The 26,930-nt window shown below is 44.3% G+C and overlaps 1 long non-coding RNA gene across 5 annotated transcripts in view; it reads left to right on the top strand.

Annotated features, from left to right (window-relative positions):
* The window catches only part of LOC146174000 (uncharacterized), a 77,820-nt gene that overhangs the window by 30,802 nt on the left and 20,088 nt on the right, over positions 1-26,930 (top strand). The window contains exon 5 of one of the 5 annotated variants that reach the window (XR_014701830.1): positions 8,386-8,828. The exons of 3 other annotated variants lie outside the window; for them this stretch is intronic. This is a non-coding gene — a long non-coding RNA (uncharacterized LOC146174000). Of the gene's footprint in view, positions 1-4,873; positions 5,646-8,385; positions 8,829-26,930 lie in introns of those variants that run through there. One more of the 5 variants, XR_014701828.1, reaches the window with a different exon arrangement.

The raw sequence follows: 26,930 nt of genomic DNA, 5'->3' as shown, positions 1-26,930 counted from the left end.
GAAGCACTGCCAGTAGCAAAGAAACAAAGAGCATACGTATATTGTACATTCTAGACTGCTTTCCTGTACCATTTCAAAGTGAAAGTCGTAATTTTGTTGCCCACCAAAATAATTACAATAACTCATGCATCTGGAGAACCAGAGACAGGCACAAGCAGATGCATTATGTTATCTCCTATCCATCTTCAATGTCTAGGAAGCGCAATAAATTTCTATGGCGATGATGTTGTGAAACTAATAAGAAAGACGCTACACATAGCAACATTCGGTCATCTAAACTCAGCATTTTATTTCCTTACTATATATATGCCCTTCCAATTCACCTCATCTGTCTCCTCATGAACCTGTATGAAGGGCAAGAGGCCACAGTCAGAACTGGGCATGGTCTTACTGATTGGCTTCCGACCGAGAAAGGAGTGAGGCAAGGCTGCATACTGTCGCCCTGCCTATTTAACCTACATGCAGAGTGCATCATGAGGAAGGCCGGTCTGGACGAGTCTTCAGCTGGAGTGAAGATTGCTGGAAAACGTATAAACAAACTAAGATATGCGGATGATACCACTTTAATGGCAGAAAGTGAAGTGGAACTCAAGAGCCTTCTGATGCGCGTACAAGAAGAGAGTGAGAAGTTTGGGCTTAAACTGAACGTTAAAAAGACAAAGATCATGACGTCTTGCCCTATCAAGTCCTGGAGCATCAATGAACAAGAAGTGGAAGCTGTGACAGATTTTCTGTTCTTGGGCTCCAAGATTACCTCGGAAGGAGACTGCAGCCATGAAATTAGGAGACGCCTGCTTCTGGGAAAGAGAGCAATGGTTAGCCTTGACCTCCTAGTAAAGAGCAGAGATATTAGTCTGCCAACCAAGATCCGTATAACTCGTGCTATGGTCTTTCCAGTTGTGATGTATGGATGCGAGAGTTGGACTGTGAAAAAGGCTGACCGCCGAAGGATTGACGCGTTTGAATTGTGGTGCTGGCGAAGACTCTTGAGAGTGCCTGAACTGCCAGAAGATCAAATCAGTCAATATTGTCGACCATAAACCCTGACTGCTCATTGAACGGTCAAATTCTAAAGTTAAAGCTCAGCTACTTTGGTCATCTGATAAGAAGAGAGGAGTCGCTGGAGAAAGATTTGATGTTGGGAAAGGCTGAGGGTCGCCGGAGAAGGGGTAGGCAGCGAACGCGATGGTTAGATGGCATCCTCGAGGCACTGCAGATGAAGTTATGTGATGTTAGGAAGATAGTGAGAGACCTGAATGCGTGGCGTGACATGGTCCATAGGGTCACGAAGAGTCGGACACGACTGAACGACTGAACTGAACTGATATATATGCCCGAAAATGAAAACAATGTCAACGCGAATTTTATATGATTTGATGAGAAATGGTTACCCAAGAAGCTTTGTGGCAAACACAAAAAAGAAACTTCTACAGTGACCGCCGCCACCTTCTGACGTTTCCGATGCCTCTAAGCCAAAACGCGTAAGCATCCCTTACATCCCACAGACCAGTGAAGCGCTTGATCGGGTATTCCAAAAGTACGGCGTGCAAGTTGCCCACGTTCTAACGAGCAAACTTAGGCACGAGCTTGTCAATGTGAAAGACCCCCTTCCCCTTAAGAAGTATCCTGAGGCCGTGTAGATTTCGTGCGCAGATTGCGATCGCAGTTATATCAGGAATCAGGCAACTGGTGCAAACCGATACAGCAGCACAAAAATGATATGGCGAAAGGACACAGTGCTACTAACGCTCTGGCCGAATTTGTGCAAGAAACTGGACACGCCATCAATTAGGACGAGGCACGTGTGCTTGCCAGAGAACGGATCGCGTCTAGACGTTTGTATCTAGAGCCTTTGATGATTCAGACCACTCATGGCACACTCAATCGGACGCAAGGGTATCTACCACCTGATTATGCAAGATCATTACAATGCATTTTAAAGAAGCTATAAACGCATGTTTTATGTCTGGTTTTCCTTTTGTGAACAAGGAAGCCATAGGGCTTCCGAAACGTCATTACGTTTTTACTAAACTTTGACATGGTCAGTGACACTATAATTTCGTTGTATTTTATAGGCCGACCGTATTGGCTCGCCACAGGAGAAACCACCAGCGCCAAACATCACCGGCATTTCGAAGCGCAAAGGGAGGTCTGACTTAGTTCCAGAAATCGATTCCTCCGTAGAAAAGAGATCTTGGCTATTTGGCTCCACATTACAGTAGCAGCTTTCTGTTATTTTCCTGGTTTCGGGCTGATTTATATCCATGCTTTATCCGTTTTAATTGTTTGGTTCTTTATTTGTTCTTAGTCGCTTGCTTAATTCAACATTTTAAAAGTACGCTATCGTAAGCAAACTTTCTGAAAGACGTACTCTCTCATATTATCTTCCTTGTGATCATCCAGTGGTGAATTCCTCCAGCACAACAACTGCAAGAATTTCGGTCGCCGCAAATTGTTTCTTTATTAAATCGATGATTTATTATAGGCCCGATCAACCACCTACAGACAACAAAGGGATAGAACGTGTTTTGAGAGGTGGTTTGTAAATTCTGTTTTGATTCACGCGTGAAATTTATTCAGTCATTTCACATGAGTTTTGGCTTTTTAGCTAAACTTAAATTTCTAGGTTCAATCCATGCAACAGAGGAAATCGGATGTGTGCAGCATCGAGCGTCACTCCTAAAGCACATCGCTCACGTCGATCACGAAGCATATACACGTTTCTCCATCAGATGACCGATATCCAGGCTTATCTGGAAACTCGAGATGCATGGTCATCAAAGCATTTAGTTCGGAAGAGGCCTCCTATATAATGAATCAGACACCTGATATTTTGTCTCATTTGAAAGAGCAACCGATATATCTGACAAAATGAGCCCTGCCCTCTCACATTTGCCCTAATAGACGTGAGTAACCCCACACATCGGATTCGAACTGACATAGAAACTGGCTCTAGTTGTCAGTTCATCGATAACGATGTCTACAATGCTTGACCTAGTCGCTAACATCACCTTGTATTTTTAAGGCCTGATAGAAGCATCTTTATGTTTCTCAAACATGGCTTACGCAAGAACAACGCGCAATATCGGAATGGTCATGCATCAGATGCGATATATGACGTGGCCACTTCTTAGTATGAAAACATTTTGGACGCAGCAAGAAGAAAAATGTTTCAGCAGTACAAATTGCAGGCATCATTTACATGTCGCAGTACGTACTTTGCTAGGCTTGCAATTCACTCCATGCTGCGCAGTGATATAGGCATCACGTGGTGGAGTAATTTAACATCCAGTATTTTTATTTCTATTTTGACAAAATATTTCAAGGAAACACGTACGCACAGTAATGAATGTATTGAAGTTGCCACAACTTCGCGACAATGTCTAGGCAATTTAGATTATTGGCGCTGTATACAGATACGACAAATTGTCCCAGGCCATTTATCATCAGCTTCCCGTGATGTATGACGCGCATTTATTAAATATTTACTTTTAGCCAACTTCAGGTTAGTAACGTCGTATACCTTCTTGCCTACCTTAACTTTCATTTTTTCAAGTGTAGAAATTGCACTCGTCAATTAACGATCGCCCATTAAACATGCTGAACATATTCGTACTGACCTCTAGAGACCCCCAATGTCCCGAATCGTCATAAAGGATGATCGGTGCTTAAGACGAAAGCATTTTTTGGCGTATCAGTGGCGCATACAGACCGTGTCAGCCAAAAATGTGTGTGCACGAAGTTGAGGAAGAATCTATATTTCGGCCAAGAATTGATATACTGTCCTTCTGCTCCTTAGCCGAGCATTGAAACGACTATGTCATGAAGGATGATCGGTGCTTAAGACGAAAGCATTTTTTGGCTTATCAGTGGCGCATACAGACAGTGTCAGCCAAAAATGTGTGTGCACGAAGTTGAGGAAGAATCTATATTTCGGCCAGGAATTGAAATACTTTCCTTCTGCTCCTTAGCCGAGCATTGAAACGACTATGTCATAAAGAATGATCGGTGCTTAAGACGAAAGCATTTTTTAGCTTATCAGTGGCGCATACAGATGGTGTCAGCCAAAAATGTGTGTGCACGAAGTTGAGGAAGTATCTATATTTCGGCCAGGAATTGAAATACTGTCCTTCTGCTTCTTAGCCGAGCTTTGAAACGACTATGTTGAGCAGCCTTCTCCTAGATATACTTTTGCAAATGCCCTTGTCAAACATAAGACGCCGGAGGGCACTGATGAAAACGGTAACAGTGGAAGTAGAAAAGATGTAGGTAAATGTGGAGAAGACACCAAACCTGTCTCAGAGTACAGTTTATTGCGCGCAATGAATGCGTTTCGAAATCTTCGCATGCCAATTTGAAAGCAAAAAAAAACTGAATCTCCCGTTTGTCAGACGCGTTACGCCATCTTGCGAGGTTGACAGAAAACGCCATATTACAGCGGTCCCGTGCGGCAGAGAGAAAAAAATGAGATAAAGAGAGTAAGGCTTTCGCATTTTCAGCTCATAAGTAATCTTAGCAGCACTACTGTAATTTTTTGGAAGTAGTTCTCAGAAAACATTATGCTAAAGGAGTTTGTTGTTTCCACACTATGTTAGAAAACATATTATTCGTGCTACATTCAAAGATTCTTCGTGCAATACTCTGTGTCATATTGCAACTTTTAGCTTGGCATGCTTAAAGTGTAGCCTCGACACAAATAATTCACTTCCGACTAAGATTCTGGCATGTGTGAATTCTCAAGGGTACGTCACCTGATATGAGGCTATCAGTGGATATTTGAATGGTTAGCAATGTGTAAATATTTTTTTACTCGAGCATATGTTTCATGTTGTTAGCGAAATAATGCATTCTTCATTGGACTTTCTTGTTGCAGGCTCTTCTTCGGTCCCAAGTATAAAAGCGTACAGCAAAATTAAATGAGCTGTAGCCATCTATTATGGCTTGTAATAACGCGTACACTCGCAGGGAAGAAGTCGCAGCAAGCGATACGGTGAAATTGTGCAGTAGAAAGTGTACACTTCTAAATCCTCATGACTCGGATATATTTGTTAAAACCACTCTTTCCCTACATACACAGAGGTTTTTAATAAGACTTCGGCACGTTGTCATACTTATTAGCGCGCTGGCATGCTGCGCTGGGTGGTAGACCTTGTTCGGTCGGAATAGTTTCCGTCGTTAAACGTGGATTCGCCCTCAGGTATGAGCTCCATAAAGGACCGTTTAGTACGATTTCTTTTCCGACCCATGCCTGGTGTGTACGGCATATAAGCACCATAGCGGACCTGCTCGCCGGCATCGATATCGACTCATACCGGTCCGTCTGTATTAAGATCCATACGGGACATTGCCTGAGCAATATGTTCTCCAAACCGGACCGGTTCATCCTGTCTCAGACCCCTACGTGACATGGCGATGGTTGTTCCCGTTTTACCTCCTTACTGGACTGTGCTATACAGTTTGAGTATAAGCCTGCGTAATCTTATTAAGGATGGGTCACGCCGGTATGAGATTTATACAGGACCATACATGTCCGCTAAAAGATTAATTGGTGCAATAGCGGATGCATAAATGGCTGACGTGAGCGATCAACGGGTGTAAGAGGAACAAGTTGTTTTCAAAACAATTTAATACATTCATATAAAATATGTACTATGCGTTCAATCTCTGCTGGATCATCAATTTGCATATTGGACTGAAATGGGCGACCAGTTGTCACCGCACAAGCGTGCTTGCGACTTCGGCACTTATGTTTTTTTATATATAGAAAATAAGGATTAATAATAAGTATATTTAAATAATGGCTGGTACAGCCCATTGAGGCAACCGTGGTTCGAGTGGGTGTCTCACCCTCACATCACCGACTAACAAATTACTTGAAGAGAAAATGAAGTGAGTGGCTTAGGCTACAATTGAAAACATGAAAATTTTCTTAAGGGATACTGGAACATGGTAATATGCCGCCTAAATATTCACCGCTGGCTGAATACAAACCCCATATAAAGCCTACGCAATGCCATACGGCGTAACATATTGGCTAAGTCGAAACAGCGCAATGAATTAAACAAAACAACACACCAATAGCCGCCGATCGATGGACCAGTGTGACAAAAATGTGTTACAGCATTTTTACCTTATGATACGTTGAGCCGTGTTCTGCATTTTGCGCTAATTTTTGCTCCAAACCGTCGTCCATTCCGATGCTTCCTGAAGTGTTTGCATACAACCAATGTTTACTTCGAAATAATACAGTGCCTCGCAGCTTTGTGTGGCTGCTGTGAAACTGAAAATTTCAGCGGGAGCTCCCTGTTTAGTCGCAGTTATAAGGGCGGCAGCAGAGCTTTAGCAAACCTCCAGCGCTGTAAACATTTATATGTAAAGAGTGTTTGTGTGCATCCTGTGCTACGTAGAGCCATCCAGGTTATCAATGCCAGGTTCCAAGAGGTGCCAAAGAGCTGCCGTAATAAAAGAGCTGTAATCGCTAAAACCGTGGTGGTAGTTTCCGCACATGAAAATAAAAATTCTAACGCAGAAAAATGTGGCGGACTTAAGATTGAAATGTAATTAGTGTTGCTTTAGCTGTCTGCATTGTCCATTTTTATAATAATATATGAACTACTTCCATAACACCCATGAGCCGTATTTGACTGATATAAAAGGCTGAAATAATTTGTATTTTTAAGGTTTAAGTGTGCGAAAGCCAGTGAAATATTGGCTCGGCAAGTTTCATAACTTGTAAATATGTGACATTATCTTGATTAATGGGTTCTCTGAATAGCCGAGCGTCAACGTTTGCGTGCCGCACCGCCATCCTCCTTCTCCATTTAATATCAAAATCTAGAGAGGCATGGGGGAAAAATTCTAAAGTTTCTCATCACAATGTGTCTGGCTGGAGTTCGAGAATGCTCAAATTCTTTGTGTCATCTTTTTATTGTTCGGTATTTTTAAGTATTGCAGCTAATTTACTGCATCAATTACCCAGGATTATTTTTTGCCCGGTGATCACGAACACCAGGGCTCGATTATACCAGGTAGTAATAAGCCTCGTTGTGGTATCAAGCGCGATACTGTGACCATAATCTGGTATGGCGCTGGCATGCTGAGCGTCATCAGCATTTGTTTTCTTAGGGATGCATTATTTCAAAAAACGATAACTTGTCATGTGATTGCCATAATGTACAAACTCTCGAATACTTTATTGGTACCACAATAAGGGTGCTGATGATGTAGTGTTCTTTACTTAACAATCTCAATATTTGAGCCCCATTCTTCAATATTTTACCTTGATGGTTGGTATTCTCGATACTTTATTTTCACACCTTTACAGTCCCCGTTTATGCAGAATCTCCGGAAAAGATAGGGAACAGAATATATCACAAACGCCTTGAAAAATCAAGCAGCATAATAATTATTCTTAAATGACAAAAACACCCCCACATCAAAATAATAAATCCTTCATTGTGCTGCTGACGACTGAAAGCTCCACATTCTTCTGTCAAAATTGGTGCATAATAGCTACAAAAAATTCGATGCATTTGTTTCATGTACATAATAGTAAAATATCAAGTTAGGCTATTGGTTGCAATATTCTGTATTACTTTCTTTCCTCTTCTTTAATTTATATGACAAAATATTTCGACTCGAAGGACGGGGGAAAAACAAGCACTCACACAGCACTAGTTTCACTTCATTTTTATTTTAAGAATGCGACGTCATTTTGTGCTGGTACTTGAAATGCCTGTGCATTCGCCGAATAAAGTTAAGTAAGCATGCAGTGCTCGCATTGCACTGCACCAAGCTGGGGCCGCAGCGATGACGTCCGCGAGGGAATGATTCCTTCAAGGGTAGGAACCAGCGCCACGGAATATATAACACCACGAAAAGTTTTTAGGTATGCCATGACCATCGAGGTGGCTTTGACACAGATTGACGGATTGATTATCAAACAGCGGGTGCGGATAGCTGCGGAGACCTCGGCAAATAAAAAAGCATCACAAAAGGTGTAGCGCTTGAATTGTCTTTTTGGTATCAGTCCGTCAGTTTGTTTCCGTGGAGAACCATACCAGGCATGGGGATCCGTATTTCAAGCTTGAACGAGACAAAAGCAGACAAAATTGTTGGTCAGCTAGATATCGCATCCCTGCCTAGTAATTCAAAAAGGTCCCGGGACGCTGTTGCTGATGCCATCAACGCGCTATACCATGCCGCCTAGTTTGGGCGGTACATATATTGAGCACAGGTGCTTGAAGCCGTCGTCAGTCAAGTTCTAGCGCTGGTCTGCCAACGCGCTGTGAAGATTTTGTTGACGCCTACGACATACGACCCTACCACGTCCTGAGTGGTTCATTCAGCGGGAGCTCACAGATATGTCTGTTTTTTTTTTTTCAGGTGAGCAGAGGTCTATTTACACACCCCAACCGTTTTCATATACAGAAAAATCGAAAACGAACACTCTCCAAATTAAACCCTAGGTGTTCAGTCATTCCAGTGGAATCAGGAAATGCGTTTTTGTACTTCTTCCAAATGAGACCGTTGGTGAGATTCGGTCAGCGACCCTACGATCAGCTGACAAACGCCGAAGGGAATGCAGCACCGTTGAACCAAAAAGCAAAGTGCGACAGAAAGCTGCTTTGAGCGTACAGAATGGCGGACTCAAGCACAGCTAACCGAGCAAGGACAGTATGAAGATGTTTAAAAACAATGCGCGCTCGTGTCGCATATTGGTTAGAAGGCATCCTTTTCATTTTCACTTGGAATACCACGCCATCATTCGCTAACAATAAAAATATATGATGACGCGAACAGCTCAAAATGCCCGTTCAGTAAAATACGAAAGCGCCAAGGAATTTGCTTTCACAATGGCGTACATAGCTGCACAACGGGGACTAGCTGCAAAAATGATGCATGCCTGAAGGAATTGCACAAGGACAGTGCTTGGAAACATTTCCTTTGTAAACAGCAAGGCATTGTTTATCTGTTTCCAGGTCGGCAGGAGCAAAAAAAAAAACCGCTAGTGTTGACGTTGCAGAACTTGACTATCGAGCGTTATTTATCGGGGTATCAACGGGACAATACGTCTGCTTCTCCATACCACGTAACTTCTTTGTTAATGGAGGTTTTGTAACGTTCTATCATTTTATTCTGAATCAACCCATGTCAAATGTGAGCGTGGTCTGGGCCAATTTTGATGTCACCATCGTGTTTCCAATAATCTAACTAAGACGAGCATCCATTTTCTTCCTAATGAGCCGAATTCGAATTTTAGGCGTGACCTGGGCCAACTTGGTCGCGGCCCAAGCAAAAGTTTCAATGGCTAATGTGTTCGCTATAGTCGCATAAGGCTGGAAGTGTGTGTTGGTCCAAACCAGCAGAGGGCGAATTGTTTTTTTTTGGGGGGGGGGGGGGCAGAGCTAAATTTCGGCTTAGTCCTGACTACACTTTAGTGCCACCATCATGTCCGTCACAGTAGAGTAAGGCTATCGATATTTTCTACTTATGGTGACATGGCCAGAGCACCACCCATGCCACAACAATGACGTATGTGACTAATGACTTCGTTCCTTCGTTAGAGGCCAAATGGGCATCTGTTGACAGACGGGAACAGTAGCAGTAAAGGTAATTCTCTCAAAGGTTTGCTTTGTTCAGTTTCTAGAGTTTAAACTACCAAACCTGCTCGGGCTATAAAACGGGCACATCGGATGGCTTCGGAAGTTTCGACCTCAGTTACTTAACTGGCAGACATAACACACCACACGGGCACATTGCTTTTCGCCTCCATCCAAAAGCGGATGCCGTAAACGGGATTCAAATCCGCATTCGCGGGAACAGCAGTGAACTGCTGTAAACACGGGACCGCCTGGACGGGGCAGGCGCAAAACTTCCAGCAATCCTTGTTCACACCTTGCTTTGGAGGAAATATTCAAAGGCTTGGAATGGGAGCAGTTAGGGCAAGGGGGTACGAAGAATACATAAAAATCTCCAATTCGCTGTTGGCATGGCCTTCCTACGTAGCCCAAAGGATGAACTGAAAGGAATGATGATGATCTAGAAAGGATAAGCGCAAAGGTAGGCATAAAAAAATTAATATGCTGAAGATGAAGGTAATGTTCAACAGTCTCGAGAAGGAACAATACATTACAAGATATAGCGGTAAACTAGAAGTGGTAGATGAATATGTCTGCTTAGAATAGGTAGTGACTGCTAATCTGAACCATGAAAAAGAAATAACTAGGACAATAAGATTGAGAATGAGCTTATTTGACAAGTATTCGAGTATTATGACTAACAGCTTGCCTGTATCGCTCAACAGGAAAGTAATAACGGGTCCATCTTAGCTGTGCTCACATATGGGGCGGAAACATAGAGTCTAACGACAAGGGTTCTGCTTAGGTTCAAGACTACACAGAGTTAAGGAAAAGCAAGTGGTAAGTGCAACGTGAAGTAATTACGTGCAGTGTGAGTCATAGAAATACCTATAGTTAACGACATTCTAGTAGAAACTAAGAAAAAGAAATGTGCATGGCAAGGGTGCGTAGTACGAAGACAAGATCAAAAGGGTAAAAAAGGGTAACGAAGTGTATACCAAAACAAGAAAGTCAGTTGGGTGGATGAGTATTAGAAGTACATAGGGGTCAAGGGGATGCATCCACCACAAAACTGGCTCAATTGGAAGAATTAGGCGTTCGAACCGGAGTGGTTATAGTTCGGCTGATGATGATAAATCCTTGTTAGGAGAGGCATGTAAGTTAGCAGTTGTAATTTGACAACAGTCTCAGCTCGTCTATATTAATACGACTGTGAAAACTCTATAATTCAGAGCATGGCGACGTTAGCTGCGCCGCCGAAGGCGACTCGTCCTCTGCCTAACTCCTGGTCCCATCAAGGCGGGCACCAGGTCGTCCGTCTGCAGGCTGAAATAGAAATCGCGAGAACATTTTAGGAAAGACCGAGAGGGCACGCTCACCCGCTTCCTCGTTTTCGTGTGCGACGCCGGCCCTGTTCTCCGGAATTCTTGAATAAGGGCCGCGTAGAACGTAATTTACAGAAAATGCGAGTACATTCTGGCGCCGGGGGGAGCCGAGCAGAATTTCTTGCTTCCAGCAAGGTTTACGCTGCCTCTCCCTCAGCCCCCCTCCGCGCCTCTCTAATTCTGGAAATTTTCACCCACGTTACTCAAGAGCGTTTACACCGCGATAGTTGTTTTTTAGTCAGACTTGGACGGCGGAAGCAGGCAGGTACTAGAATAGAAGAAATAGTGAAGAACGAGCCTCCAGCCAATTTATGGCGCGCCTTGAAGAAGCGAGGGGCAGCACAGAAGAAAATGAAGGAACATATTTTGCACAGATACTGTGACTCCGAACAGGAGTGACACCGCTTTGGGAATTCATGATCACTGAGATTGTTAAACATGTCAGAGAAGATGAGTGTCTTGCGTTTCTCCTCAATCGAAAAGTGGCTGCTGCGGCCAGGATTTATACCTCGTACTTATGTTCAGCAGCCGAGCGCCTAACACACAAGCACAGCAGCGAAGCAAGTTCGAAGAAATGTCAGTTTTATTATTTTTCCAGGAGACACCGTTTATCTCATTATTTTTATTCTGTAAAATAATCATTTAGAAAGCTTTTTTGACAAGATTTGTGTTCCCCAATTCTTATATCGTAAAGTTAAGTCATTTGCGGGCTGAAACTATTTAAGCTCTCAAACTCTACATCGCTTGTGATAAGCATTTAGCTACAGATAATTTCTTAGACTATTGCTAATAATGACTATACCATACAGAATGAGCAGTTCTATCTTTATCTTATACATCTACCGGTGTGACACTGTTTCGGAAAATTCATCAAACGCGTCACATAATGCAAGACAGAGAAAGATCAATAAGTCATGCAATATCAACATACACCATGTGATGCGTTACAAGGTGAGTTGTCAGGGAGAAATGTATACCGCCACGTAGCAGAGCCGAAGACATATGCTGGCATGAAACATCGGGCGTGACACTGCGCAACTCCGTAAGAGTCCTGCAAAAAGATACACATTAGCAGCGCTTTGCAGACAACGTGTGCAAATTTTTCCTTCTAATACACATCCGGAATGTTTTTCCTGGCACACATTTTGGCTTCTCTAAACCAGAATTCGTGGGAATACTGTACTTCAACATCCTGTTAGAAATGCTGCGTTGCAACTGCACGACATTCATATTTCAGCGATGCTGAAAGCAGTTTAGTGTGTATGAAGATCATCCATGGGCGCCACAATGACGTGAAATGCTTAGATAGAATAGTTTCTTTCTCTCCTTTAGGCACAATCGTTTCCATAAATGAATATTGATGAGTATAAAAATGCTTGACATTAGGGACGTTAGTCTGGCTTCAAAAACAAAATGAATTCAATTTGAAGAAGAAGGCAGTAGAATTTTAACGAGCATTAGTGTGCTTCACGGCTCGCTTCAAAAGGGACACAGTTTTATATTGACAGAAATAAGCGATGATAGCGGTTTTCTTTTAAACACGTTATAACAGGTGCTTTTTCTCGCACTCCCAAATTCCTGTTCCACATTTGTTCTATCGCACCTCATTTTGGAACACCCCTAACTCTGCCGCATTTATTTTTCACGAACGTACTGCACTAAGAGAACGCCGCCATTGGCTAAATATTGTTACTGAGCGGTATTCGCTGGCCGTGCTGACGAAAAAGAAGTGCGACAGACTCCCAGAAGAAGAAGACGCAGACGAGTGCTGTGCTGTGCGAGTGCTGTTCCCACGAATTCTTGTTTTGTTTCCTTTGCTCTACCCCTCAAATCATTTTTTTTATGCAAGTATACTTCAAAAATTTTCTTTGCTACGCAATTCTTGGCCGATCCCCCTCTGTGGGTATGTGCCATAAGTTATTTGGACAACAACAACAACACCAGCGAGTGCTGTGCTGTCATCATCCTCAGTGGTGTGGACAACTGCCTTACTGTGAATATTTCCCGTAACATCTTTTGGTGGAGGTCAATCTTTCGATCCCCGTCACAAGCCGGATCTCCGCAGCAGCCGACGCATTATTATCACCAGTTTGACTACTGACACCGCTACATCTACTGCCGCCGCACCTGCTGTCGTCATGGCCCATCCCCGTGACCCCGGAACCTTCTGTGGGACCGACGACGTTGATGTCGACGACTGGCTGTCTCTATACGAATGAGTCAGCAAGCACAACAGGTGGGATCCCACACTTATGCTTGCTAATATCATTTTTTACTTGACTGGGACAGCGCGGGTGTGGTTTGAGACCCATGAAGAGGACCTCACATCTTGGGACATCTGTAAGCAGAAGCTACACGACCTCTTCGGAAAGCCCATTCGAAAAAGGCGCTCGCTTCTCGCGCGCAAACGTCTACAGAGTCTTACATCACTTAGATACAGGACGTCCTATCCATGTGCCGCAAAGTCGACCACGCCATGCCTGAGGAGGATAAAGTCGGTCACATAGTAAAAGGCATTGCCGACGATGCTTTCAACCTCCTTTTATGCAGGGATTGTTCCACCGTGGACTCTGTACTACAAGTGTGGCGACGTTTCGAACAAGCGAAACAGAGACGCATATCGCATCGTTTCGACCGTCTACCGAACACGGTTGCCAGCTCTTCCTGTGTCGATCTTCCGCCTCCTCGACCGCCAACTAATGACACTACTTTGACCCGCATCGTCCGCCAAGAGCTCGAGGCAATGACTCCTGCAGCTTCACTCTCGCCTACCCCCGACAATACCTTGGCTACAATATCACTCTTTCAGGCTGTTGTTCGCCAAGAGGTTGCCAATATGGGTCTTCCTTCCACCTGCCGCACCGACACCGTGGATTCAGGACCTGCCCCTCCAGTAATTGCAGCTGCCTCACCTACCGCCGGTTTCTCGCCCCGATATCGGTGCCGCAATCCGAATGAGTGGCGTCCCATGACAATCGTCCCATCTGCTTTACTTGTTCACGCGTTGGCCACATTTCCCGTCACTGCCGTAGCCGTTGGTACACGCCATCTCGTCAATTCACCTACGTCGACCGCCGCGGAGACTATGCCCCTCGCTATAACTCACCTCACCTCGCCCCGACCAGACCACTGTTGATCCCGGTGTCCCTGCTCGTGATGCCAACCGTTCAACATCCCCGCAGACCCGACGCTCGCGTTCTCCTCTTCCTCGCCGCCGTTTGTCCCCGTCTTATTGAAGCCACATACCGGAAAACTAGCCAATGCAGCTCCCGGAGGTGACGCTGCATTTGTGATCCGGACTGAAAAACCTCTGCTGACCCCTGCCCTACAAAATAATCGCATCGACGTCCTTGTGGATGGTGTTCCCGTTTCTGCTCTCATTGATACCGGCGCCCAACTATCCGTTCTCAGCTCCTCATTTCGCCGTCGCCTCAAAAACGTCCTTACTCCAGCCGTCTCGCCCACAGTTCGCGTTGCCAATGGAAGCCCTACTGCCGTGGTTGGCATGTGCACAGCGCGAGTTACCATTGGTGGTCGTAATGCTCCAGTGTTGTTCACCGTCCTCCAAGAATGCCCCCACGACGTTATCCTTGGCATTGACTTTTTAACAGCCCACTCTGCCCTGATTGACTGCTCTACCGGCCTACTTCGCTTGGACCTTCCGCTCTGCTCTGAAGACCCCTCCTGCTCACCCCGCCTTCGATCAGCACAGTTCTGCCGCCTTCCTCCTGAAGCTGCCGTCTACATCCCTATGTCACTATTCCCATCCGTCCCAGACGGCGACTATCTCGCGTGTCCTATTACTGATGTCATCTTGCAGCGGCACGTCACCCTTTCTCATCTGATTGTGCATATCTCCCAGAACCGTACCACCCTCCCGGTCCTTAACCTCAGCCTATCAACTCAGGTTCTGCCCGAGGGAATTTCACTAGCAGAGCTGTCGCCGATGACCGATTGTGCCATTTCAGCTCTGACTACCGATAATCCAAATGCCGTCCCTGCAACACCTCCCTCGTCCTCTACATCGCGCACTGATCCTGTTAAAAGCATGATTGCAGCTGATCTCCAGGCTGAATTCGCCGCAGAGTTAAAACAGCTTTTGCTCACCTACAGTGACCTTTTTGACTTCGGTACCCGCCCATTGGGTCAAACCACAGTTTTCAGTCACCGCATTGACACCGGTGATGCCAGTCCTATTCACAGGCGGCCCTATCATGTTTCGCTTGCCGAGCGACGCGTCATCCAAACAGAGGTCGACAAAATGTTGGCGAACGACATAATTGAGCCTTCCAGCAGCCCCTGGGCATCCCCTGTTGTGTTGGTCAAAAATAAAGATAACAGTTGGAGATTCTGCGTTGACTATCGTCATCTAAATAAGATAACCAGAAAAGATGTGTATCCTCTTCCGCGTATAGACGACGCGCTTGATACTTTGCACGGAGCCAGTTACTTTTCGTCCATCGACCTTCGTTCCGGCTACTGGCAGATCTCTGTCGACGAGAGAGACCGTGAAAAAACAGCGTTCATCACCCCTGACGGCCTTTATCAATTCAAAGTCATGCCTTTTGGCCTTTGCAATGCCGCAGCAACCTTCGAACGTATGATGGACTCTTTGCTCCGAGGCTTCAAGTGGACCACTTGTTTGTGTTATCTTGACGATGTAATAGTTTTCTCGTCTACATTTGAAAGCCATGTTTGTCGCCTTTCTACAATACTAGCGCTTTTTCGCCGCGCGGGACTGCAACTAAACTCCAAAAAGTGCAGCTTTGGTCACCGACAAATCAAAGTCCTTGGTCACTTGGTCAGCTGCCGGCGTTCAGCCTGACCCAGACAAGATTCGTGCCGTCAGCGACTTTCCCACTCCACGTTCATCTAGCGATGTTCGAAGCTTTATTGGCCTATGTTCTTATTTCCGACGATTCGTCCCGAATTTCGCAGCGCTAGCTCGTCCTCTCACCAAACTCCTAAAGAAAGACGTTTCATTCTCCTGGGGGCCTGAACAAGTTGCAGCTTTCTCGGAACTTATTGCTGCTCTCACAACTCCACCCGTCTTGGCCCATTTCAACCCATCTGCCAATACTGAACTCCGCACCGACGCAAGTGGCCATGGCATTGGAGCTATACTTGCCCAGCGACAACACGGCCACACAAGGGTGATTGCATATGCCAGCCGCCTCTTATTTACGTCCGAACAAAATTACTCTATCACAGAGCGAGAGTGCCTGGCACTTGTTTGGGCTATTACAAAATTCCGCCCTTATTTGTTTGGCCGGCACTTTACTGTTATAACAGACCATCATGCCTTGTGTTGGCTTTCCTCCCTCAAAGATCCTACAGGCCGTTTGGGGCGCTGGGCGCTTCGATTAGAAGAGTATACATTTTCCGTCGTGTAAAAGTCCGGCCGGCTTCACCAAGATGCAGACTGCTTGTCTCGTCATCCCGTCGACTCCCCTAGCCCTACCGACTCTGAAGATGACGCATGTGTCTTGTCTGTGTCGGCCTTTTCTAACATTGCCGACGAACAACACTTAGATCCTTTGCTCCATTCCATTATCCTCCGTCTGACCTGCGACCGACCTGATCCATCTCTTGTCTTATATGTACTCCCTATGCCGACGCAATATGTGACCAGACGGCGCAGACCTTTTGCTCGTCGTTCCTGAACATCTGCGTTCCACCATCCTTGACTAGTTTCATGATGCTCCAACAGCTGGCCACCTGGGTGTCTCTCGCACATACGACAGCCTGCGCCGACGCTTCTACTTGCCGGGGCTCTATCGCTCCGTCCAACAATAGATTGCCGCATGTGAATTGTGTCAGCGTCGAACGAAACCCACAATTTTGCCTTCAGGCCATTTGCAGCCGATCCCCATACCCACTGACCCGTTTTCCCGTGTAGGTGTTGACCTTCTTGGGCCCTTTCCTGTTTCAGCCTCAGGGAACAAATGGATCGCCGTCGCCACCGATTATGCTACGCGGTATGTTATTACCAGAGCCATCCCGACCAGCTGCGCCACAGACGTCGCTGATTTCCTTCTAGAAAACGTGATTCTACATCATGGTGCCCCTCGTGAACTACTAACTGACCGTGGCCGCTGCTTTCTGTCGCGAGTGGTTGAGGAAATTCTCCGTTCGTGCTCCGTCAGTCACAAATTCACCACAGCCTATCACCCCCAGACCTACGGCCTCACGGAACGCCTAAACCGTACCCTCACAGACATGCTGTCCATGTATATGTGTCTGACGACTACCGGGATTGGGACGTTCATTTACCCTTTGTGACATTCGCCTGCAATTCATCAGTCCATTCTACCGCTGGATACTCCCCATTTTATCTGTTATTTGGCCGACACCCGTTACTGCCCTTCGACACCTCACTACCCGCGGCAGACGCCACCAGTACTTACGCCAGGGATGCCGTAGCCCGCGCTCATGATGCTCGCCGGATAGCTCATGCCAGGCTCTCTGCATCCCAAGACTCTCAAAAATTCGGTACGACAGTCGCCACCGTAATGTCCACTAAGTCCTGGGTCACTCGTCTTGCTGTGGCTCCCGTGCCGTCGCGTGGGCTTGTGTGAAAAACTTTTGCCCCGGTACACAGGCCCTTACCGAGTTTTGCAGCCCGTGACAGACGTCACATACGAAGTTGAATCTGTGCCTCCGAAATCCTCGTCCAGAGCGCCATGCTCTGAAATAGTGGATGTGTCCCGCTTAAAGCCCTATTATGCACGTTCTGTTTCACAAACGTAGAACGCACCGGGACTGTGCTTTTCCCGAGGGGGGGTAGTGTTACTGAGTGGTATTCGCTGGCCGTGCTGACGAAAAAGAAGTGCGACAGACTCCCAGAAGAAGAAGACGCAGACGAGTGCTGTGCTGTGATCATCCTCAGTGGTGTGGACAACTGCCTTACTGTGAATATTTCCCGTAACAATATTCTTGTCGAGCCGCAATCTGTGAGCAAACGCATTGTTACTGAGCGATATAAGCACATCAACATAGAGTAAGCGTTTTATGACAACACGCGTTTATGACAAGAAGCCCACATCTATACAGACTTCAGCCGCCGTAAAACAACTGAAGAGTGCCAGAGACACTATGTGTAACCCAGGGTATCCAGGCACTCAATAAAAAGCAAAGGTACGCATCCAGATACACTGGATCCAAGATGATGCTCACAACACTGAGCAGAAAAATGTTGACCACCTCGCACACGAAGTTCCAAACACTAATGGACCCCCACCAGGTTTCCTTTTGTTGCCCGCTCCGCTATTCCTATCTTAGCACCCTCTTTAAGCAAACATATACGTGCTCTCAATCCCCCGTTCACTTTGCACACCCCCCCCCCGCTCATAACGCGATTGGAGGAGGTTTCCCTTAGAATGATAAGATCTGGGGAGGCCCTTGCCCCGTCGGTGACATGCCGTTGGGAATCTGAAGAAGACATCGGACCCACCACATTTCCAAAATGTTCCACACTAGCTGCAGAAGTGGATATTCACCACCAGCCGTGGACTTGTGCAGATACAAGGGCATCAAGGATAAAGATTGTGCAGAAACTGGGACTAACCGCAACAAGGAAAGAGTACTTTTCCAAATGGCTCACCGACAACAATGAGAGCAGAAGCCTTCTTCGATTCCTAACGGAAAATAATTTACACGGGTTTTTATAATATGCCTTATGGCAGGCTTGCGGAATAAAAAAAAATGTCTTAATGAACTTCGTTCTCTTCAATTCCTGATTTTCTTTTCTGGGCCAGAGGGTTAACAGGAATGTGATCGCACTGCCCACTACAAGCTCATTACCATTACTAGTGGCGGCGTCTACTTCAACAAAGGGGCAACTTTTTTACCCCTTTGCTCGGTCAACATGTTTGTCTTGCACTCGGCCTCTGTCCTCCTCTATGTTGCCCGTCTCCATGGCCTACACGCAGTACGGATTGCGTTCCTGGTTTGATGTTTCTCCAAGTTGTTTCTGCACATGTATATTTCTAATCTAATGGGCATGGTGTACAGGTAAAGGGTTGTTTGAAAGTCTTTTACTGCACAATCTCTGAACCCTAAAACCACCGTCCCTCTCCGCCCTCCTCCCTTCGTCGCATTCATAAGAAGCACCCATATGTAAATTACGATACATATCGCTACCTTGAAACCACATGTAAAAAGAAAGTATTTAACGCTGCCATTCACTAACCAGTGAGAAGAATGGTTCTGCTTAGATCACTGCGCTGTGTATAGCAAATCATCGATGACTGACGTGCACATCGTTAGCGCAGATTTTGAAATAACAGCTCAGCTGTACTAATTCTTTAAGGTGTCGTAAATATGTTGGAAACCCACTAAAATAGATGTGGCGTGTAATAGATATATTACTGCATGTTATGAGCGGGATTTGTGCATACCGAAACATCGAGGTTGAACAGCGACCATTTTCATTTGGTAGTTTTGTAAGCTATACAGACATTTTTTTCCCTAATCACTCCTTTCCTATCCTACGTCCATGCAGCATTACCCACCAGAATAGTCCCCCGTCCGCCAATCGCGCATTCAGCTCAAGGCTGTCTCAATAAACCGCCCTTATTTTGATACTTTATTCCTGAAACTGTAAATGACCTTCACGTGTATTGGAGTGGCATTGAGGACACTGATACAGCCAGGTAGCTCACAATGGAAGACAGAGAAAGAAGTGCTAGGATGCCCTTCCCTCCGTCCCCGCTTTAAATAAATATTTGCTTTCTTCCACTGCCAAGTGAACGGGAGAGGTTGATATTGCAAGTGAACCTTCATTTTTTTTTCATTTTAGCTCGGGGCCTTATAACCCTATGTAATTTTGTTAACCTTATTCCCCGTGGCTACGGATGTGCCCAAGTACAATTCTTGCCGGCGTTACACGAGGTCATCCATCGACAGATGCACTTTCTTGTGATATTGCATACTGTGGGTTATTTGCACATGTTGCTATACAGGAGGTGGCACGTCTTAACCAGGCAGTGTGTTGCTATCGGCGGACACTTCAGCGCGGGGGTGGAAGGGATAACTCGTTATTTCACTTGCTTGAGTACAGATGCATCAAATACGAACGGAGCACGCGAGTGGTGGTCGCACTGGTTAAAAGCGCTTTTCAGAACGCTATACTAGCAGAAGCGAAGCTATAAACCGGCCGCGTTGGAATCACCACCTGACAAATCTCCATTACTTGATGCTCGCCTTATCAAGTGTACGAAATAAGCCGCGCTGCTTCATCACTGGTCTCCCGGGCTACGTGTATGCAATGCATGTACTCTGTCGTTTTCATGCGTTTCCTTTTTCGTTTCTGGCTCTTGTCTTCTGGGCGCCCTCGTTCATTCAATTGCGAGCGCTATACCAAAAGCGTCTGAACATCAATTGGAATACTGTTATTGGTAAGGATACCTTTTGGTAGTTCATTAGCTCAAAATGTATTTGATCGGGAAGGCGAAAATATGAGGAGTATATTATTTCGCAGAAAACGAGCTACAAAACTTACAGCTAAAAAGTGCGTTTCGGGAACGTTCGGAAAGGCACGCTTGCATATTTGATCCCGGCTTGCAACATCTCCGGGTAGCTCTCTTGGGAACTGTCGTTTCTTTATTTTCCTATTCGAATTTTTTCCCGGAGGCACCATCCAGCTTCTGACCTGAAAAAAGTGTGTTTTTAAGACATGAAACAAAGCATAAGCCCGTAAAGGTAAAATGGAGTCTATAGAAATTAAGTGCAGGAACCCCCAACGTCACTCTATCTTGATGCGACAGGCGACGTAGTGGAGGAATCCTAATATTTTGATCTAAAAGTAAACTGACCACGTGACTGCACGATCGGTTTAGCAACAACATTTCTGGCGCTTGCTTACTCGGTCTCTGCAAGAATGAGTTGGGTGCCGGTTCAAATGCGTAACGCTTCAGCTCAGAAATCAAGTTTGCAGTATCGACGCCTAACATAGTTCACGCTTGGTTAACTACGTTTTAACAATATTAACTTCCACTATTTTTGTTCATCACTTAGCACAAACGTAACTTATTGTTGCTGAACTTAGTTGAAATTATATTTAGCCCTTTTTAACGGAATCATAAAGTGGGTGTGTTGACCAGAATGCACCTCGAAGCAGGACGAGGCCAAAGAACTGATTTTCAGAAGCTGCAATCCCGAAGCACGAACCTTCCAGAAGGTCCCTTTGCTCGCTTATAGATTACTATCTTTGTTTACCTGACGCACTTCCAACAAATAATAGCGAATTTCATTTCAGTACATTAGACATTAGAAAGTAGGTGAGAATCGCATTCTAGAACCCAAACTAGATGCTAGTATTCCAACAAATGTGTACTCTTTATTTATTCTTTTTAGCGTAGGCTTTAGATTTTATTTTGCTTTGTGTTATTTTCGCGGGAGCCAAGCGACACATTGTTGCAGCTCACAGGTTGAATGACAGCCTAAACCGTTTACTAAATAGTAACCTTGCAGAGAGGTATATGTGCAATACAGTCATGTCACATAAAAAGTATTGGAATAAATTATATCGAATTCTTGCCTAAAACGCGCAGGCACTCCAGTTCGTATTCGCAACTGCTTCACCACTCGGTCCCCATAATTCTAGCTGAATCAAGGCGACAAAGTAGCGACGCTGCGTATCTCCCAGGTTGGTGCACGGTTCTAATTATTGCGAGTCGAGTGTTTGCGGAACGTTCCGCGCTGAATACCTGGTCGATGTTGAACACAAGTTTATTTATCTTACACCATGTCCCTGCTTAATGTTCCCGGAAACCGGTCCTATGTATACTATTTCTTGTTTGTTTCCATGTTCAACGTAAATGGTACATTCTTCAAACAGTGATATCATTGAATGACAATTTAACCATTCTAGCAAAGGGTCACTTCCTAATACCACTGCTGGCGCTTGTGGGCACATTTTTATTGTTATTTGTGAAAAAATGCCGGTACAGTTATTATGTCTTTCTCGAGTTTAATGCGTTCTTCTTCGCTTTGCTAAGCCAGTAGAACAGAAGCGCTACTTAGACAGAGTTGTATCACCTTAATAAGCATTCTTGAAAATTTTCAACCTTCAAACTTTACAAAATGACGTAATTTGAGTGTTCCGGCACGCAGTTTAAAGACTCATTACTAAATGATAAGGGATTTCTGCATATCTTCAGGGACAGAAGTTTCAATTGACCGTACGTACGTAAGATTGAGGTAATGTTAATTTGAGCTATCAGCATATATATCTCACATTTCATACTTTATTATGTTCAGCCTCTTTATGTTCTTGCCAAGTTGATAATTATTTATTACATTCTTAATACATATTTAATACACTTTTGCGTTTCTTAAAAGTTGCAGTAATGGACAATATTAGCACCAAAAATGTTCAAACATAGCCAGTCTAGTTTATTTCCTTAATGTTCCTAATATGGCAAGAAATAATTGGACATTCACCATTTTTGGATGTTGGCATGGCCATTCATTAAAGACGAAACATATTTCTGAGTAGGAGAAGTTGGTTACTGAAACCATTTTTCGTATATCGAGAGATTCCTCCATTAGCACATCCGGAGATCATCCCCCGGGGCGCTTATATTTTCTGCATTTTACTCTTCAAACGCAGTCCACCGGTTCTCGTTGAAGTAATAATTACTCCGCACTAGCGATGGACAAGCTATAGTACTTGTAAAATATATTGCTACGCTGTGAAGAATGGATCAATATAATCAATATGCCTGAAGCATATTCTGCAATATGTAACTGTTGACTCGCAGTACTTGTCAGATTTCAATACATTTGGTTTTGCAGCCTTGGCTGTTCGTTGTGAACCCCGCACCAGCTTTAGAGATCGCACACCAAATTTTACACTTTGAAAAATGTATCCTGATGACACAAAATCCTCTATGAAAATTTGCCGTATGTATGTATGTATGTATGTATGTATGTATGTATGTATGTATGTATGTATGTATGTATGTATGTATGTATGTATGTATGTATGTATGTATGTATGTATGTATGTATGTATGTATGTATGTATGTATGTATGTATGTATGTATGTATGTATGTATGTATGTATGTATGTATGTATGTATGTATGTATGTATGTATGTATGTATGTATGTATGTATGTATGTATGTATGTATGTATGTATGTACAGTCGACGTCACCCATGTGTAGAGCACCCAGTCGACAAACTTTCCTGCATAAAAACAAATACCTCGTCGCCGTTTCTACTTTTTACAAGGAATGCTGGGACGGAAGAAGATCCACACAGGCTGTGAAAAAGATGAGCATGAGCACTTTGTCCGCAAATCGTGGACTGATTTTTAATTTCAGTTTTTATTGCGGGATGAACACTGCCCGAGCGCTCCACACAAGGGTGACGTCAACTGTACGTATTTATGTATGTATGACCAGCTGCAACAAAAAATGTTAGTACAAGTGACTCATGGACGGAGCAGGGAAATTGAAACGCCATGCCTTTGTTGCCTTACACGCCAAAAACGATAGTTCCAAGCATGGTGCATTTTGTAAAGCAGCTGTGGCGGGCAGACAGCAGCCAATTTGTGAGTTCGCGACGATGACTCATAACAGGGACCGTATATTAAATATTTCATTCCTTATAGGCAGAATTATGCCCCGACGTTGCTACACGCATGGTTTACTTTTCTTTTTGGCGTTGCGAGTAGCCGTATGATTATTTATGTAGTCTGTCGTCCTTTCATTTATTAACCTATTTAGTAAAAGCATTGGCTTAAGTCCGTTACGTGGTTGTGGAAGTACAGAAATTGGAGAAATAGTGCTGCCATGCTCAAAGCCAGTCATGCAAAGCAAATAGGTTAGGCATGGCACCAGTACAAAGCAACAAATTATTAAAAACCATCAGGATGTCCCCCCCCCCATCTGTCGACACACAAAAAAATAAAAAAATAAAACATACATTACAGCTATGAGCAAATGCAGATGTTGAAAATAGGCACAGCAACGTAAATTTGTTGGCTGTCTTTTTCGTGTTGCTGAAAAAATGTAAGTCACTGGTGATCCAAATTTATTTAGTGTTCACTCTTTGTATTGCATGTGGCAGAGAGTCCCACAGTTTTCTTGGTCTTGAACAAAATCGAGTACTTTGTGTATCATTTCGTACTGACATGGGTTGAACTTGGTCATTGCGGCTGCTTATGAACGTTTGAGAAATGTAATGCAATGCAATATTTTGTGCACAAGTTGAATGAGTTGATGCGAATCGGATTGATGAATTTTATTCTTCTGAAATTTGTGCGTTGTGAAAGCGGAGATAAGTTACATATCTCAAGCATTTATTTACTTAATTGGGTGACCAATATTCGATAAGGTAAACTTCGCTCTTATTTGAACTTTTGTTAGTTTCTGTCTGGTTCTTTTTGAACAGATCCCACACGATGTTCCCGTACAGTAAACTAGACGCACAAAAGTCAAATATGTGGCTCATTTCATTTTTCGCGAGCGAGTGCCAGAATGTGGTTTAGATGAATAGGCTGTTATTTATGTGTGCGTTCTAGCTTAGATCCCCAGATATGTTACACCGAAGTACTTAATGTGTAAAGCACAGCGTACGTGCTTATCACCTATGTTTTAATCGAGAGAGCAGGTATTGTTATTCTTATGTGTCACACACGTACATAGTCAAAGCAGTTTATTTTCGTTTTCAATTTGTGCAATAGTCACTAAACATTGGTACTATGGTCCATAAGTCAATCTTGTGGGTCAGGCTGGCTACTCTGGTGTAAATTAAGAAGTCGTCTGCAAAACATTGAACCTTGATATCAGAGTCAATCCTGTCGGCGATGTTAACTATATAAGTTAGCAACAAAATTGGCCCCAGTGCACATCCCTGAGGAAATCCGAAAATAACAAGTAAAACATTGGATTTTCAACAATCCACCCTTCCATTCATTTGATAATTTCGATGTTAGCGTCGAGATTAAGCAGTTGTGTCAATCAGATGAATGTGTGAAACGGCGTAGAACATTCTGCAACAAATCTAAGCCTATCAAGCCTTTCTCATATGAAAAGCGAAAAATCACGTGTGGTTGGGAGAATTGTGTACCTGTTTAATGCTTGAGGAAACCTATGCCGATTGAAAACAATAGCGGCATTCAGAAAGTTGTTACACTTTTTCATATTACAGTTTCCATAATCTTGCAGCATGGAGAAGTAATTGAAACAAGCCTGTTATTTTTGACGCGTGGTTTGTCACCAGGCATGTAGATAGGAATTACCCTTGCGGTTAGCCAATCACATGGCAATTTGTGTTGCTGCACGGATGCTTCAAAGTTGATGTAGAGATGCTTGAATACCCATTCCGCACGCCATATGGAAACATCATTTGCAGTACCATATGGAGCGCTATGTCTTTCTATCAGTAACGGTCAATGTCCTGTCAAAAGCCACAAACTGCAGGGCCTAAGTCTCTGGATGGCAAAAGCTTAAAATCAAGGGAAGTTCGCACGAGTATTTTCAGAGCGACATAGGATGCCGCCAAACATCGAGGCGATGACGGCTCAAGTACTGACCCCAGTACAAACGCGCAGGATTACGAGGATCATGAGTTACTGATGGTGATGATGATGCTTCGATGAGTTGAAAAATAAACTTGTCTCTGATATGCGCAGATTCCGGTGCAGTGTGGTGTGTTTATGCGAACAGCCTATGACAGTTCACTACTCAGCAAACTGTGGGTCTTAGGAAGAGACTAGAATAACGAAAATACCATTGTACGCGCTATCTGCTCAGAAAAAGAGAGAGATAGAGTCATCTGCGCAGAGACGTTGGCGCATGATGATAAGCAAAGCATAAGCTTTCAATTAAGATGCAAACTTTCTCTGTTTTTTTCTATCGGCCCCGCCCACTTTGAAAAAGGAATATGCATGACAGTCTGGGTATCAGCGAGCACGGTAAACATACAGAGCGTATAGAAATTTTGCTGCCTCGGTTATGAGACAGCTTACTCAGTTATTTATTTAGGTATTTATTTATGAATACCTCAATGGCCCCATTAAAGGGGTATTATATTAGGGAGTTGTACATTCAGCACATGAAATCTTTGATTGATTATCTGGATGTTGGTGGGTGGGTGATGTCCACGATGGCATCTGGCAGATCATTCCAATCCCTTGTGGTCTTGACAAAGAATGTGATAAATGCGCAGATGTCCGGACAGGGGGAGGGTAGACAGCCTTCCTATGTTTTGTGCGGTCAGAGATGCGGTGGGCGGGGTTGATAATTGAGTTCAAGAAAAAATGGTAGTAAAATGTATTAAACAAGCACAGTCTAGCCATCTTTCGGCGGTTAGCTAAGATTGGCAGGTTAACATTGCATTTTAGTTTAGAGATACTAACGTTATGGGAATAGGCTGAGAAAATGAATAGAACAGTGCTATTTTGTACTGCTTCGAGAGTAGTTTAAAGGTTTTTGTGATGAGGGTCCTGTTTGGCGGAAGCGCATTCTAGTTTGGGGCAAATAAGGATTCAATAAGCCAAAGAGTTTACTGATAGGGGTGCTTGACGCAAGGTTCGACGAAAATAACCGAGAAGACGATCTGCCTTGTTAGTGACATGAGTTACGTGAGAAGACCGGCAAGATCGCGTGTTAAGTGGATACCCAAATATTTGTATGTTGTTACTGGAGTGATTTAAGCGTCACTGATAACATAGCACGAAGATGGTTGGGAATAACGTCGATGGAATGATGAGAGAGATGTTTTCTTCAAATTCAAGGACATCAACCTTGTTTTACACCACATGAGTAGTTAATGTTAGTCATAACCGGGGCAGTAAAATTGCAATACGCTGCTCTGTGGTTACCATGCTCGCTGATATCGAGAATGTCATGCATATTCTTTTTTCAAAGTGGATGGGGCGGTTGAAAAGAACAACACGGGAAGTCTGCACCTTAATTGATAGCTTGCGCTTTGCTTATGATCATGTGCC

Source organism: Amblyomma maculatum, chromosome 11 (genome assembly GCF_055883805.1).
Source record: "Amblyomma maculatum isolate TAMU_Amacu chromosome 11, ASM5588380v1, whole genome shotgun sequence".
Taxonomy (NCBI): domain Eukaryota; kingdom Metazoa; phylum Arthropoda; class Arachnida; order Ixodida; family Ixodidae; genus Amblyomma; species Amblyomma maculatum.
The sequence above is the reverse complement of the archived record's forward strand: the minus strand, read 5'-3'. Positions and strand labels throughout refer to the sequence as shown.